This window comes from Platichthys flesus, chromosome 14 (genome assembly GCF_949316205.1).
Source record: "Platichthys flesus chromosome 14, fPlaFle2.1, whole genome shotgun sequence".
In the NCBI taxonomy this organism is placed as follows: domain Eukaryota; kingdom Metazoa; phylum Chordata; class Actinopteri; order Pleuronectiformes; family Pleuronectidae; genus Platichthys; species Platichthys flesus.
This window is the reverse complement of record NC_084958.1, coordinates 2,979,068-2,993,149: the sequence shown is the minus strand read 5'-3', so window position 1 is coordinate 2,993,149 and position 14,082 is coordinate 2,979,068. Positions and strand designations below refer to the sequence as shown.

General features: G+C 40.2%; 1 long non-coding RNA gene across 1 annotated transcript in view; it reads right to left on the bottom strand.

Moving 5' to 3' along the window:
• LOC133967946 (uncharacterized) overlaps positions 1-14,000 on the bottom strand; it is a 30,524-nt gene extending 16,524 nt beyond the window's left edge. The window contains exons 1-3 of the long non-coding RNA XR_009924080.1: positions 13,747-14,000; positions 12,892-12,975; positions 9,960-10,099 (exon numbers count right to left, since the gene is read on the bottom strand). This is a non-coding gene — a long non-coding RNA (uncharacterized LOC133967946). The remainder of the gene's footprint in view (positions 1-9,959; positions 10,100-12,891; positions 12,976-13,746) is intronic.
• Positions 14,001-14,082: the final 82 nt, after the last annotated feature.

Below are 14,082 nucleotides of genomic sequence, written 5' to 3'. Positions count from 1 at the left end.
TTTGTGAAATCAGTGGCGATACCAAGCCCCTTGTTAAGAAATGACCAATGTATGTAGGAACTGTCAAGAAAAGGTTTATTAGTGGTATCATGTGGTGCTAAATGGCTATATGAAATTTTCTCCTAAATGACAAAGTTACGCGTACCAGTGCAACCAATGTAAAAAGTTAGTCTGTAGCCCTGGTGTGATACATATTACATGATAAGCAATAATTTAGTATGGCCCTCGAAGGATGTTACGAAAATTGAAATGGCCCATGAAAGAAAAAAAGATTCCCCACCCCTGATGTAATGCATGCATTTTACATGAACATCAAAAGATTGTGTTGTTCCTGCTCCTGACTATCTTCACCCAGTGCCTCTCTCCATCTGCCCTATTCATCCTTGTCTTGAAGCACACTAAATTACTGTTGAGTGTGATCACACGTTCTGAGACCTGGATGTTACAGTACATCCTGAGAATGAATGGCAGTCTACTGGACAACATTTGTGTCACCAAGGATAAAGAAACCTCAACGAAGCGAGCCTAAGTTCGACGCCATGTTGTTGAACAGGTAGTGGGAAAAGGCAGTTGTCTGGACCACAGTGCACTTGTTTTTTGCAGAACCTGCTCACCATCCCTATTCAACTCTACAGAAGCAGACCTACAGCACGTTTGTTATTGGAAGACCAAATGTAGCTGTCTGGTTGCAGATGGGAAAAATGATTGCTCTCAATGATGTTCCAGTTTTTCTTTATGATTTGTTTGATCTGCACAGCTTCTTTGCTATAACGTGGGCATGCAGTAAGCTTTGTGGGTTTGCTCTTCCTTTAAGTTGGGACTGACCAATTTCTCAAGTGACACAGCTCTGTTGTGAGCCTTGGTGACACCCTCTTCCTCTGAAGTGGTGCTGAACATCCGGTGATTGAACATAGAAATCCTGATCAGAGTCACATATGCGTCTTGGTCCCTGAATTTGTCCCAATGCGATATTTTTAATGAGCCATGGAGGGTAAAAAAAGTCAGTATGCTGTCGGTGGCTTTTCTAAAGATGAAGGTGTGCAGATAACCATGGTCATCCTTTCAGATCCGTAGGTCCAATGAGTAAATTACTTGTAGGTCATATTCCTAGCTCATTCTAAGATTTTCATTTAAGCTGTTTACATAGGCATCGTAACAATCATTTCATGAAATTTCAAAATGACATAAACATATCTGCCCCATCTCACAATTATGTCTTTAAATGGGTTATTGTCTGCAAAACATGCCCCTATAGCTGTCCTTTTTTCTTGTCTGTATAACTTGTACAGGAAATGGAAGACATTGTTTTTTAGTGTCCCCTCATTCAATAGATTCGCTTGGAGGCATAAGGTCGTCAGGTCTGGACCCCAAACAATATCTCAGATCCTCCAGGCCTTCCTCATGTAAAATGTTGCTGTATAGGGACTCAATATTCATAATGCAAAAACCAATTCTCTGTATTTGTGCTACTTTCTTCTGGACCTGAGAATAATTCTGAATGTATGATTGCAGTTTTACAACAAATGGTTTGAGGAGGTAGTTAACAGATTTTGAGGATGGTTCTATGATGGAATCATTCACACAGACAATTTTCTACCTGGTGGTTTTTCTAAGCTTTGTGGACTTTTGGGAGCATGTTAAAAAAAGGAAGACGTGGATGTAGCATAATGGATTGTCATGTTCTTTTTTCGAAATCCAGTCATACGTTTTCCCTCCGTGAGCATTCATTCCTGATTGAGGGACGCCAGTAGTGCTCCTGCCACCTCTCTCTTTCATAGGTCGAATGACTCTTTAAATGACAGCTCTGCTTAGAAAAGCTCAAGGTGAAATCATCAGACAGACTTTCTACAGAGGGTTTTTCTTTATAGGCTACTCATTTTACCTCAACCCTTAAAAAACATTGGTTATTTTCTGTGGCAGGCATTTAGTTTGAATGATGTGAACTCACTGCCCTGTCGCTCACCTCTGATCATCAGCTCTCCTAATTACTGTATATTCGACTTCTGACTCATGTACATGCAGTTGGTACTTACACCTTTGCCAGACGATGCTGCTACATTACACCTTTGCAACTGCACTTCTCTCTGCCTTCGAGTGTCAATTAACATTGCATAAGTTCATCCATGAATCTATAATTATCAGTTGAGCATGCTTTATGACTGCAGTCACAGGCTTTAAAAAAACACTCAAACTACAACACGATTATTAGTAAAGTATTTTTATACCGTCTAAAAGACTCCAAATAATCATGTTGTTTTAAAGAGATAATGGCAGAATTTACTACAGCACTTGTGTGTCACTTGTGTGTTTTAATTCAAATTAAAACCAAAAGATGTCTGGAGCTCAAGCAATGCAAGCGTATAATAATTTTATTACATTTCAAAGTAATAGCCTAATACCTGCATCATTAAAAGTAAAAATATACATCCATCCCTTTTTCTTCTGTTTGCTTCCTTCCTCATATAGCTCCCTCCTCTTTCCTCCTCAGGCATTATCGTCTTTGAATGGTTGTCCTACATTTGTTATTCCTCCATTGTTCATTGGCCCAAATTCCTCTTAGTCAAACTCTTCTACTTAAAAAGCGCTCCAACTCCCTTCTGACGGATATCAGCCCCCCAACCCCCCCCCCCTCTCCCACACACACATTCACTCATACTGATGTGCTTCTTTTGCAACAGATATGTTCTCCGTTCCTCTCTGTTTCACCACGTGAACATTTTAAAATATATTTCTTCAAGCATCGTCTTATCTTTTCTGTTTGCTCCAAACTTCAAAAAGTAAACCAAGTGCAAACCAAAGGGTGAAGACAGAAAAGACAGCGTGACAGGAGAGGTTTACAGCAGAGTGAGAGCAGAGGGAGTGAATGAGGATGCAGCGTTGCAGCAGCTGGGTATGCAGTCATGCTTCTTCCACTGAATCAGAAACAGCAGCGGACTTAGGGAAGGCCTTCAGTCACCCATCAGACCCAGGGAAGTGGTACGTCCTTAATGAGCAGATAAAGAATAGCTGTAAGGAAACAATGGTTTCAGGCTGCCAAAGAGAAGACTAAAGTCGATCATCCTCTTTTTTTTCACTTTTGACACTTTTATGTATCCTCTGCTAGACCCCTGTCCTGTCTGCTGATAAATGATTGATGAAAGCAGGTGAGAAAACAAAGGCAGCTACTTTAACCAGACGATAAATGAGTTCAGACTTTCCCTTGAGGATCCCACCACCTGGATTATACCACCACTGCCGCTGCTGCTGGTCACTGGACCAGAGCCCTGTTCAACTGCGGAAAACCAAGGCCAACAATTGCACTCTGACAAACATTTAAACACTATAATTTAGTACGTGAGTAGGTCTTGATTAGTCCTCAGTCTACTAAAGACCTAAATTTAAAATGTAATTATGGATTGTTTCATATCCAAGCTAGGACCACCCTAGCTCTGTGTGCAGTGGGTGACGGCTGCATTGGCGGTCTGCTGTGTCTTTGGTGCGTCTGTTGTTCACGTGGGCAGCGATTCTGCTGTGTATGGGCTGTGGAGATGCTACGTCAGGTTTCTGGTTTGACAACTGCATTTCTTGTGTTGTGCAATAGAAGGAGTAGATTTGACGTTGGCTAATTATTAATAATCATGAAATATGATTATTAAAATAACAATTATTTATTCAAAATAATCAAAAATTATAAAGCTATTAATTAAGAGTAGTAAAACAATTAATTAGAAATTATACGGTTATCCATTAATAATAGTTAAAATAATTAATGAAAACAATAAAATTATCAATTAAGAATAATACAAATCTGTAATCATTGCTTATTGTCGCGGGGCACCACCCTGGTTACAGGGACCAACAATTCAATCTTTAAATATCAGTCTCATATGATGTAAGTTATATTAATAATCTCAATATTTGATATTAATGATTATATAATAAACAATGAAGGGTTTTAAGTTTGAGCACAGGCTATAGTAATCCAGCTGTATTCATATACATATGCACAAATAATCACAGAAATAGAAATACTTTAATTACAAAAGTATTTATTAAAAAGGGAAATAAAGTTAATGTTATTTCAATGATTCTTCATTTAACAAACTCCAATATTTCCAGGATGGCAACAACAGCAGCAGCACCTATCACAATTAAGACCACGCATGTGATACGGGGTATCTGTGTGTGTGTGGTCGTGTGTGTGTCTGCCTGTCTGTGTCTCTGTGTGTTGGTGTGTGTGTGTGTGTGTGTGTGTGTAAGAAAGAAAAAGGGGAGTGGCTATGGCGTAATGACGAGGTCACGTGGTGACGTCCTCTGGCCAAATTCAAGGTGATGTTACATTCACGTACTTTCAAGATGGAGAGTACCTAAGTGAAGCCACGTTGCGAAAAGCAAAATGGCTGCCGGTCACTGACCTTAACAAAGGGGATCTTTAAGACAAAGAGATTTCTTATCTCGTGGTTTTGGCGCCGTATGGCGTCGAGATGTATATAGGCTCTTTAAATCTAGATTTCTCCATGTAACATGAAATGTATAAATGTAGGTCGGGACGTGTGTAAAAACAGGTTTAGGAGAAAAGAGAGAGAGAGAGAGAGGGAGAGATAGAGAGATCAGGAAAGCTCTCAAAACATCGTCAGAGACAAACTTCAAGCGAAGCAGACAGTCCAGTTACGTGAGATTTATCTTTTAACAGATGTAAATATCCGCACAATATCTCTGACGGTAACACGTAAAAAGGAAGCGACGCCTCGTTACCGCGCGCTTCTCAAAAACACAGTAGACAAAGGAACCGGATGTGACGTCTCGGCCCGCTGCGTAGCACGGCTAAAAAAAGATCAGCGATCTACAAACAAACACACTCAAATAGAATGACACGCTAAGTATTTAAACTAGTCTCTGCCCAGACAATAAAGCCTCTTACTGTGACCTCCGCGGTGTTGGATGCGTGCTCGAACGGCGGATTCCTGGAAAACAAATCAGTGAAGTCCTGGCCTCTTAAGCGGTGCTCCGGTGGGTCTCGTGGTTGCAACGGAGGTCAGCGCTGGGCCGAATAGAGCGAACTTCTCTTGCTCTTGGAACGGAATTCTGCTTCGTCTCTTCTCCGGATCAACTAACTGGAAAGGTCAGCTCTATCTTCAAAAAGTTAAAGTTGATCCTTTAGAGCTGGAACATCTGAGAGGCCCTGGAGGGCCCTGGTCGAAGTCCTCAGCAGGGAGAAAGAGCAGCGATTATTGATGAGCAGCCGCATTTATTAACCTGTGGAGGCCCAGCCTCCTTGAGGTGCTGGTCATAGGATGATGCTGGCTTTTAGCCAATTGAGTATCAGAGGTCAAAGGAGAGTGGGAGCGGCCAGGAGCAGAGCATGGGTTTCTGGGGAAACCCCAGGGATTAAGTTACCACCAGAAGATACAATCTCCATGCTTGATCTGAGAGGGACTTTAGCTGGCTTCATCTTGGCTCAAAGGCCTCACTTTTATGACCCATTGTGTGATCCCACCACATGGTCAGTTCAGCAGGGACTCTTGCCCAACACTTGCTAGGGAGAAAGCAAAGCCCTCCGTTGTTTGTCAGGCGAGTGGAAAATATCACTCTGAAAGAGCCAGAAGCAGAAAGATGAAGAAGAAAAATGATTTAATTAGTAAAGAAATAAGCTATTCATCCACCAGTAAACTGTCTAAACCTTTAATGAAAATGATCACTGTTGCAAAGGGATGTAATCAGAAGCGTCATCTTTACAATAGTTGTTAACTTGAAAGATTCAGAGAATTATCATCTGCTCAGTGATTCCCATGTCAAAGGAGTTAACTAAACAAGAATCCTCTCAAAAACTAGGAAATGTTTTCCACTGCTGAGATATTATAGGGAGTGCATGTTTACGGTTTCAGAGAAGAGAATTTTTTCAATTACCTCTGTCTTGAAGCAAAATAAATCAAAAAGAGAAAATTACCAAGTGCACATCATGAAGGAAGAGAACATGTGCAACACTAAATTTTTTTGCAGACATATTTTCCCATTCCCTTGCCCTCAGTCTGAAATTACAGGCTAAACGAAACTATGTGGTGGTGTGCTGGAAAGGGTAGATGCCTTTGGGAACAAATTTGATCTATACTACGCAGATAAGTTATTAGGGGGGCTGGTGCACCTCAGCACTCTGAAGACATTGGGTGAGAGCAACATCACAGAGAATATGGGGAAATTCATCACATGGCTGAGGCAGAATTTTTCTACCAGATCTGATGACATTGCAATTTCCAGGGATGTCACTGAATTTGTGCGTGACCCATTCTCTGTCAGCCCAGATGGCAAATTCTCCGCTAATGTGAGGAAGGTTATGCTGTTGGGTGAAGCGGCGATTCAAAGAGGACTAGCTGACATCCAGGCCCCCAGTGAAATGAAAGCTGGAAAGCTTTTTGGGTGGCCTGTCCCCAAGACTATGTCACAATGAAGATTGTGTATGTACCCACCATGTTCCTGTTAACTTACACCTACGAATATGTTTTCTTAAAACTCACGGTACATGAGAGGAACTGGCTGTTAAAAGTTTTATTTGATTTACAGATGCTTTTGCAGAAGGCAGCAGTGGAACATTCCAATCAACTGATGATTTATGGTAAATTATGCCTGTTTGTTTTATTACTTTATATTCTAAAATGAAAATGAAATGTTACAAGCTTGCATGTTAAATTAGGAAATGTTATATAAGACTATGTAAGCAGTAACTTAAATTTTTAGCTTACATGCTGCAACCTCATCTCTGCATGTGGTTCACCACACAATCCAAAGATGTGATCTGGTCACACCGCAATAAAGAAAATCCCACATTTTTATATTTAATCTTGATTTAGATTTTTCATATGCTAAAGCAACAATTACATAGTGAGCCACACTTTTTCTGAAATTAAACATTCAACGCTTAGTTATCAATTCTGAAAAGGTTTAAAGAAAAGGTGTAATATCTCAAATCAACAATTAACACATTTTAACAAATTCCAAATAAATAAATAATCTTTCACCCCCTCATACAGTGCTTCTATATGCAGAAGATACCACACTCCACTCATTCAATTTCAGCAGAGCTGATGGGCAATTAGTTCAGGATCTTGTCAAAGGAATGCAAACTGGAGGAGCTGGGGATCAAACCATCAATCTTCCTAGTCAGTGGAAGACCCTCTCTGCCGCCTGAGGCATCAGCTGATGCTGAATTTCCCAAAAGGTTATTGGTAAGTCATTTCTAATTTTATAGTGAGTCATATTTTACTACATCTGATACCTCTCATAGATGTAAAAATAATGTCCTTCAGTGATCGAGGCATAGCTGTGCATCAGCATGTTCTCACAGACCTCGGAGTAGCTCAGCTCCAATTCAACACTGCACTTCCTGGAAATATCAACAACACACCCACAATGTCTGAAGTGGATCACATGAGCGACTTGCAGTCATTCAAAGTTAAATATTTAATTTTGTAAATTAATTATCACCTAATTCCAAGTTTACTGCTGTGCTACAATATAACTAATGATAATAATTATAGACATTCGTCAACAGCTAACTAATCAGACATAAGAAGGGATTAAGTTTAGAAGTCATTGTTTGCAAGTTACTGTGTGTGTGTGTGTGTGTGTGTGTGTGTGTGTGTGTGTGTGTGTGTGTGTGTGTGTGTGTGTGTGTGTGTGTCAAAGACAGCAGAGGAGAAGAGGAAGTAAGGATGGAGATGATCAGTTGTAGGGGTAGCCTCACATTTTTTAACCATGAGGTCTTTGCATATACACTTATAACTACGGAAGCCATTTTATTCCAGTCAATCCCACCTTCTCAAAGTCTTTTCATTTTTACAATGGTTTAATTTGGAGGAAAATCAAGTCCATTATTACTATATTTATTTAACAACATATTCGGTAGTTGATGACCTGCAGGCCGTCTTAACTTGGAAAAAAAAAGAACATCATCAGTGGCTCAGATGATGGGTTGGCAAGTCAGAGACTTCATAGATCATTGCTTTGTAAGTTTGTTTTACCAAAGATCATTCCTTGTAACAATGCTGCTGCACTGAAAGACACAGTTACTCTCTCTCTCTAACACACACACACACACACACACACACACACACATAGATATTCTCAAAAGGGAAAAGAGCACTGCACACTGCAAAAATCGCTATTTAGTTTCGTAAGACAAAATCGGGCCAATCATCTTGTTTATTAGCAAAATCTGTTTTCTATTCAAATTTGTTTCATAATTTTGGGTTTGGCTTTTTTTTGGCTGCTGTGTTGCCTGGCCTGCTGGACTTTATCATTATTTGTAGAAATGATGCAGGGATTACGATGGTTGTAATTAAGCACATGCATCCTTTGACCCTTTTGACTGTGGTTGTGTCTAGATTCTCCCAGTCGCACTCAGCTCCTGCTTGCGGCAGTGACTCATCAGAGGAATAGAAACTTCTGAACACTGCTGTTTGTGAAAAACTGTGTGTATTGTGGAAGTCTTTCAGTCTATTTAAAGCTGAGGCTATTTTTGGGAAGTGAACCTCTGCAGCACCGTCTCACTCAACGAGAGAAATTGCTCAATAAGCTGAAATCTGAATGCTTGGGAACATTTTTTCAGATCACTTTTTTTTCAGTACCAGAAAACTCCCACTTGCATCGACAACACTGCAGTGGTTTTTCTTCGTCTTCCACATTTTCCTCCAAGTGCAGCTCACTGCGCTGTGCTTTAGCTGGTCCTCTATTAAGTCAGAAGGGAAATGGATTTGACCATCTTCAATATAAATCCAAAGGCACTTCACCTCCCATATATCAATCTTTTCCCCATCCCGGCATGTTCTGATTGGAACGATCATACTGGGGCTATAATTTACCTTCCAAATCAAAATGAGCTCAGGAGTGAATTGACGCCATCCTGCCAAGCTGACTGTTATCCATTGTCACAGCTGAGATCGAGGCTTGATAAAGTGAAGGTCATCCCCACTGTCTGAGGCTATCTGTTACGCCGTAGCAATCAACAAAATCTATTTTCCATCACAGCGGCTGTGGAGGGGAAGATGGATTCGATGCACATAGACAGATATTGATTTGGCAATTTCCAAGGGACAAACAAAATGGCCTCCCAACTATTTAACTGTTTTATTTGCCTTAGAGTAATGCCTCGGCCCAGGTGGGAGTTTCATACACTCTTTAATCACAAATTAGTCTTTTGGATGGATTTAGGTTAAATGACAGCGTCACTATCAGCTGTAAATTGCGAGACAGGTGATATCCTGCTGTTTAATCTCTGCAGTCCATATCAAACACAAAGAGACAGCATCTATGTCCTAAACTTAAAACCGGTAGTTAAATACCTGCTCTCCTTCTTTAAGCTGCATTCCATTTAAGCTTTAGACACCTTTCTACCAATTTAATTTAATAATTTCAACACAACACATCAATACTATTTACAGCACGTTGATTTTCTCGATAACCCATCTACAATGTTATCTAGGTGCTGTTTTCCTATTCACTATGAGTGTATGTGTGCTTGCTTTGTCGTCCTCTCTAGCTGTTGTTGGAAATATAGTGTGAGGAAATGTTTCACAATAAAAGTCCTGTGAATGGAGGTTCATTGAAAGGATAGGGAGCTTTTAATTTGAAACCCTTGCATGAAGTGTTGAGTTTGTATTAACAGTAGTAAATGTAATGCATTAAGTTAAACAAGAGCAGTTTAAAATGAGTCCTCTGATGTACGTGCGGCAAATTCTACTAATCAAACTAGAATAAATAACATGATACCTTGTGTAGGAAATCCAGATGGTTTCATTATTACTGCAGTGGGATTTCTTCCTGTTCTTCCTTAAATGTTATCGTACATACAGTGGTGTTCTATTTTGTCAACCTCAATCTGATATTGAGGGTTTCATATATGATGTTGAGAGAGAAGCTGACTCGGACTTCCTAATGATGGAAAACAAAATTCCCTACTTTACCAAATATAAAACACTTTCAATCACCTTTCAGTCATGTCTGGTGTAGAAGGCGGCGTGGCCTAGTGGTTAGAGTGATGGTTCTCCAACTAGAAGGTTGCTGGTTCAAACCCCTCTCTCTCTGCAGTATGGTCAGACTGCCACAGTCGACATGGAAGTCATATGGTCTGAGAAGACATCAATTAAGACATGAGCTCAAGTTTAATACCTTATGAAAAGTGCAGTAATATTAGTTTATCAGTTAAATTAAGTGTGTGGACAGTGCACAGTCTTGCATGAGGTGAGAAATGTGTGTGTGTGTGTGAGTGAGTGAGTGTTAACGTGCACGTCTGTGGGAAGAGTAGGGGGTTCATTAGGTTCACCTGTTGTTATCCTATTCAAAACAAAACTTTACCATTATCCAGGCTTTAATTCATTGTTCTTTCTTCTCCCCTGTCAACTCCTTCTTATCCCTTCTTTTTCTAAAGTCTGAATAATTTTACATTTCTAATCGTAATGTTGTTTTTTTATTCTACTCTGCTTAGTTACCATCTGTGACCTCAGCACGCCCTGCAAATGTAAAATTAAAAGCTTGACGGGATCAGGAGAGATAATGTCTGTTGAGTTGTTGGGATGCTTTCAATATGAAATATCAGTACAGTATGTGTTGAGATTCACTTGTAGTAGTTTAACTTTTTTAATAATTTCCAAGAAAGCAAGTTTAAGCTACAAGCACCTTTGCACACATAAACACAATTCAGAACCTTTATTATATCAGAAATCACATGTAGTGTTCACTGATAAGTTGTCTTTACAGACAATGAACTTGCAACCTAGTCACAAAGCAAATGACTGGTAGAAATGTAACGCACAGACCTCAGGGTTTAAAGACTATGAGGCTGTAACTGATAATCTCTATACTTACTTGCTCTTCTCCCCAGCTGTCTTTGACTCTTACACACACTCATTTCATAAAATTCTACCACCTAAAGAAAGTACAAGTACAGACTTCTGAGGACCACTGCACAGGTCAGAGGTCAAGAAGGAAGAGATGGAGTGTTAGGCACTTCACCAATGAAAGTAGAGATCTGTTGCGTTGAGAGAGAGCCAATGATCATAGAGAATCTGGAGAGCTAAAGAGGTTGCAGAAGTGCAGCGACCCTGAAACCCTCAGCGCCGCAAAGATTGCCACTCAAGTGACCAGACACACCTCCACATAGATACAAGTCTCTGCAGGATGCTCATATTATCACCAAGCAGAGGTTCAGGAGGGAGCTACAGGCCACCATGAGATCAGCCAGAAGTATGAAGCTGGCATCATTCCAGTGGGGCAGCAGGCCGACAACCTGAACTGTCAGCTTGAGAAAGAAGTCAAGTCTCACGCAGAGTATCACAGGACAGGCTCTTGATGCAAATCTTCACAAAAGGCTGCTGAGCAGGAAATGTCTCTGTGGAGATGTGGAGGAGCTGACAACTTGACTCAACATTCAGCTCTCACTCAAGGATGAGAGAGAGGGCAATTGAGCCGCCTGACGAGAAGTCCAAAACAACCAGCAGTATCTCCCTACCTCTGAAACGATTGCAACTGAGGTGCCTGAGAAGATCGCCAAAGGCTCAAAGGCTAGTGTGTAGTGCCGGTTCTAAACCTGACTGTTTGGGATGGACTGTTTGCTTGGCCTGTGATATCGCTCTGGGGCTATTTTCGAGTTATTTCTTGTCATTAGTGAGCCCTCTTCAAACAGTTCAACAATATACTCACACTTTTTATTGTTTGTGTGTTGGACGTTGTGTGCAGTGTCTATAGTGCAGAGTAAAGGTACAGAAATTCTTGTTATTCCTACCTGGTTTATCTGCAGTTACGATTTTGTTCTCGTTGTTTTCCATAAAATTAAACAAATGTCTGTTGACATGTGTGGTTAATGATTTACTTCACAACTTTTCTAATTAAAAGCTCTGTTATTCAGTTCAATATAAAGCAAGGCAGCAACAAAACAAATTATTTTACTTTGAAGATGCCCCAACAGAAATTGGTTCTATAAATATTTTTGTCATGATGAAGTTCACCACAACATTGGCGAACGTCGTGGGTGTGCGTTTGCTGATATTGAAGAAAAAACAACAAAGACACAGAGACTTTTTGCTGAATTAATAGGTAGATATAACCGTAAATAGTTCTAGAGCCACTGTCTAAAGCTCTTATTGAACACATAGTTAATCCCCATCTTATGATAAATGATATGTGATGTCACAAAGAAGTCACAAAGAAATCTGAAAAATACATAATTTTAGGTATCTCAACAAATGAATTCCTTCACTTACCATTTGGAGATTGAATTACTCTTAAAAGTAATCTATGGCTGTAGCTGAAATATTTTGATACAGTAAGACTTTGGTACAGTAATACTCATATTGCTCAGCCCCACCCACTTTATACTGCTCTATTGCTTAGTGATCATTAAGTGAGTGTAGCTGATCAGGATGCAACTTGACTGGGGATTGTTGGCAGGGACGTCCTAACTGGCCATAAGAAGGTCATCAATATTTACAAACTGTTAGTCAAAAGAAGGATTTTCTTTTCAATTAACCGGTTGTGCTTCTTGCACGCCTCATGGTTCTCTCTCCCCCAACAAGATTGCTTAAAACAGGAATATTCTCAACATTTTTATGGTTGGATGAAAAAAGTCACATATTTAAAAATCTTTTTATTCGAATTCACCTTTTATAATGTAAACCTTAGTTGAGAAACCTTTTTACCATATACATTGTTTTTCTCTACTTATAGGGGCCCAGTGAATAAACCAGGTGCCCTTAATATTGTTACACATCTGCCTCTCAGACAGCCTGAGCCCGCCACTGACCCTAGGTCTGGTTTAAACTGTCAATTGGGGCCTCATTTTTATGATGCATAGAATGGAAGACCTTTAAATGGTAATTGTGCATAGACTGTATATATAAATGGATGGAGGGTTTGTGACGTCACCCGTTCGTCTCTGCAGAGTGAGAATGAGGCTAGTAGGAGGCGTTCCCCCGGCTTGGATTCCAGTTATGTCTCATGTTGGACATTCTAGAGGAACATTCAACACAAATACACAGATATGTAAAGTCATACATGTGCCATGTTAACTCCTTAACAGACTTTTACATGGTAAAAATAAAAGTGTATTACTTCAGATTTCATCAGATCATTATCATTTCATCCTAGGAAATATGTGGTGGACACCAGCCTCAGGTTCTCTATGAGACTGTCTATTCCAGTAAAGTTACACTTCCTATAATTTATTTATATTTAACACAATAATTCAGAGAAGTCTGCCTGAGATGTAAAACGACGTAAAACTGAAGGTAGCAAACAAGTTTAGTTTTCACTGTAACACGTTACAACACATCGACACCAATACTCTGAATAAAGAGCGTTAGGAGACGTAATGCTACTTTAAACAGCTGCTCTTACAATGCAGATGTGACTTTAAATACTCAGGTTTCAGTTGACCACAGTAAATCTGTTTCTGCACAATAAGAATCTGTGTAACGTAGTCAAGTCAAATGGTATGGCGAGTGAAACAACTTTACGTAACATTAGTTATCTTACGTGGCGGAGCTTATTCTCCGTCACACACAGTCGCCTGTCTTGGTTTAAAAGATTCATCATCAAACTCAAACGCTTCTCCCTGCTGGGCGATCGGCTCATGTCGGTTCATATCGGTGTTTGTTGGTAATAACTCCCGTTCGCATCGCCATTACTGCTGGTATCTTGCCTCAGGGCTAGCGGTACAGAGACACCGATACCTGCGAATCTCTTCTAACACAGCTAAATAAAATACTAAGCTTGACTTACTACAGAAACAGGAGCGCAGACGTCTTTAACTTGTCCGTCAGGAGAGCAAGCAGAACATCAAACCGTGTTATTCATCCGATGTGTGAGTGGAACCTCTCAATGGTATCAGGTGGTGTTCACTGACCAGGGATTAGCCTGTTAGCTCAGGTGAAGCCGAGCAGGCAGGAGGCTAGGAGTTGCAGTCGTCGCGCTGACTGTGACGTCATGTGAATTTCAAACCTCTATATCGCTTAAACGGGGAAGTTAGAAAAAAATTCAACCCCTCAGAAGTGTCATTAAGGAAGAACATCGCGATTGAGACTAAAACCAAATTTTGAACCATGCTGTAAACAGGTT